The following is a 3,589-nucleotide window of genomic DNA, read 5'->3' as shown; positions in this document are numbered from 1 at the left end:
AGAACTGAGAACAAACCACAGAGAGTTGTCTAGCCAAGAGGTCATGCTAACACTTTGAACAGGAATAGAAAAGTTGAAGCTATATTGAATTCTCATTAGCATTTCTTTGATCAAATGTATATTTTCCTTCTTTTCACAACTTTTTTTTTCAAATGCAAATATGTGCTTAAACATTAGCCACTAAGCTACAACTGGGAGAGCATCCAAGGCATATTTAAATATGCAAATGAGCACCATAGAGAGGCAAAGGTGAACCTTCCCTACTTGGCTCTTCTTTACACAGCAGCAAGCCATGGAAAGTACAATTAAATAGTCTCCCTGAACCCCTCCATCAGAAAGTATGTACTATCAACTGCACTACATGTGGCTGGGCTGCTAAAAGTCTTAGCAAAATGCCACCTGTGTCCTAGAGAGATTCCAAATGGAATACAATTGCAGTTACATTGAATCACTATTAAGGAAAGTTGCCCAAAGTCATGTTCATACACATCAAATACAAAGTTTTGTTTGATATTGGCCTCAGTCATTTCACTCTGTGGATTAGGATTTTCAAAGTAAATATGGATTAGGAATAGAGGAGGATGAGGGCAAAGGCCTATGGGAGTAATCTACACATGCTAAGAGGAAACTGTCCAGGTTAATAAAGAGTGACATTTACTAAAATTGTGAGAGTTTTTTCAAAAATATGAACAAATTCTAATAAAATCATACAGATGCTAATGAGGTGATGCACCAATGTTGCTGAGCTCATCAGGAGATGAGGTAATGTGTGTGCTTATTTATTGTGGGTTTATTTACTGTGGGTTAAAATGTAAATTGGCACAGTGATTTCTTCAGAGCCAAAAGACAGCATCAACCCCTCCTCCTCTGAACTCCACTCTGCTCCTCCTAATTCTAATTCTCCCCATCCCCTCTTCTTTCTTCTCCTAGCATGATACAAAGAAAATGGCATGGGTTTTTTTTATTTGGAGAAACATAATTTTCAGTCCTAGCTTCTCAGCTTTGTCATGGACCTTTGTCAAGTTAGAGTTAATCCATTTGAGCCCCAATTTTTTTCATCTGTAAAACAGAGCTAATAACACATAATGTTTTGTGAACATTAAAGTTATATGCATTGGTATGACACATAGACAGTATCTAGCTGGGTTCTGTATTGCCAGGTACTACAACAATTTAAAATATCCAGGTGACCAACTCACTCAAATTTCATTGCTGGAGGAGTTCCTGGTCAGCTGAGACCCAATCCTAACTGTTGAGATCTTTCCACTGTGTAGCTCTACCTTCCACTAGGTCTTAGACAAGCTATGGAGTGTGCAGGAGCCTGTCCCCACCTCTTGCTAAAAGTTCCATCACTCCCACTCAACAGTCCATGAAGTCAAAACTAGGCAGTTATTGACTCCTGATCTGATTGGGCCAGAAAAGTATAGACTGCAATTGGATTGTCCTTCTCAGCCATAGCTTCATGTTACAGATGTCCCCGTTTGTGGTGGTGGAGTGCTTGAATCTGTAATGTTGCCTGCCAGGGTTTCAGAATTTCCATAAACCAGTGACCTCTCTGTTCATTATTCTTCTCTTTCCAAATGTATTTTTTTTAAAATTATGTCTTTCTATCCTTGCTCACTATATCCTGGAGATAAGGAAAGGGCATAACATTTATATTTTAATCCACAGATCAGGGCCAGAAATTGGGCACTGGTGCCATTCCACAGAAGTCCTCAGCTGACACCCATCCGGAACTGTGAAGTTGAGATGGTTCTTTAGAGTTGTCCCATGTTTATGACAAGATTGCCAGTCTTCTGTACTCTGGTATAGCTTCTCAGATTCTCAGGTTCAAAATGAACAAAATAAGGATGATAATGCCTACTTCAAAGGCTTGTCACTGGAGATCAACTGAGAATGGTTTTAGAGGTAGGATTATGAGTAATTTTTCTCCTCTGCATGCTTGCCAATGCCTTAAATATTTTTCTAAGATCACGTGTGCAGTTACTTTTTTTTCAAACCTGTGAAAACACCATTTAGGGTATATTAGATGTTCTAGTTAATATAAGGCTATATTATTTAGTTCTATACCTGGATGACTAAGTAGAAAGTGTTTTTGAGCTATGGATTTGATGAGGCCTTAATTCTCTTTTATTTAGAAGTTAATCACTACAGAATAATCATTACATAGTGATTAACTTCTAAATAAAGGAGAAATAAGAGAGCAAATTCATAGCTCAATGCTATATGCAGATTGGGAATCAGCCACATCAATGTTCAGTATACAAGAAGCTGATAATTATATTTGGTGGATGAGATCTGCTATTTCATGTACAAGATTCTTGCTACCATTTAAGAGAAGAAATCTGAATACTCTAAATGCAGACAATTTATCATTGTTCTGATTCACAGCAACCTAGGAACTCTTATCTACTTTCCTATTTAACATTTGCTAAACAAACACTTAGAAGGCTCTGAATTGTTGCCCTGCACTATTTTCTCTATTGTTTCCCTTCTGATACAAAGAATGACAGTGTTCTTTTAATAGCAGTCTTTCTTTTAAATGCATTTTAAGCTCATTCATTCCACAAACATTTAATGAGTTTTTTACATAACCAAAGCATTTGAAAATTCAATCTTAAATAAAAATGTACTCACTGACCTTTAAAAATCTTAGGATGTATGAGAAAAATTATATGTTCATTAACAAGATAAATACTGTGAAAATGATCAATTTAAACCAGTGTTAGCAACAAAAGACAACATTAAGTGCCATTTGACAGGGGACTTGAGGCCAACATTCGAGATGTGTATGGGGAATCACAGACAGTGGGTCAAAGTATAATTTTCAAAATGTCAAAAACATAACCTCTGTACAAATGCAGAATGAGTATGTATCAAAAATTTAAATCATTAATGAGAGAACCAGCAGGATGGTAAAAATGGTTCAAAGGAGATTTATATAGACAGTAAGTCCAAGGCACCATGAAATGAATTTCCTAGTAGATGAAAAATTAATATCCTACAGAGTAATAAAACTATATCTTTTGAAGTAGCCTTTCCTCCTAAATAGATATTTATAAGTTAACATATAACTTCAGAATCTGGGCCCTGATCAGTAGTAAACAGTGAATCAAACAAAGGTCCATCCTCTAGAAAATGAAATAATCGTTGGGTAGGGCTATCAGGCAATGCTTCACTCTGACATCAAAATGACATGCACTCATTCTTTTTTATTTCTATGTTTTGTATAATTTTCCTTAACAAGGATAAATAGCATGTAGATGGCCACAGAGGTAGAGTTTCAGAGAACAGCACACATAAAAGGGGTTAGCAGACTTTTTCTGTTGACAGCCAGATAGTAAATATTTGGGGCTTTTAGGGGGCCATATGATCTCTGCTATAGCTACTCATCTCTATCATTTTCTTTAAAAAATATTGATTTATTTATTTGGCTGTGTCAGGTCTTACTTGCGGCATGTAGGACCATATTTCCCTGACCAGGGATCAAACCCAGGCCCCCTGCATTGGAAGTGCAGAATCTTAGCCACACTGGACCACCAGGGAAGTCCCTCATCTCTATCACTGAAGCATACAACAGCCATAGATG

This window comes from Cervus elaphus, chromosome X, assembly GCF_910594005.1.
Source record: "Cervus elaphus chromosome X, mCerEla1.1, whole genome shotgun sequence".
Classification (NCBI taxonomy): domain Eukaryota; kingdom Metazoa; phylum Chordata; class Mammalia; order Artiodactyla; family Cervidae; genus Cervus; species Cervus elaphus.
This window is presented reverse-complemented; position numbering follows the sequence as displayed.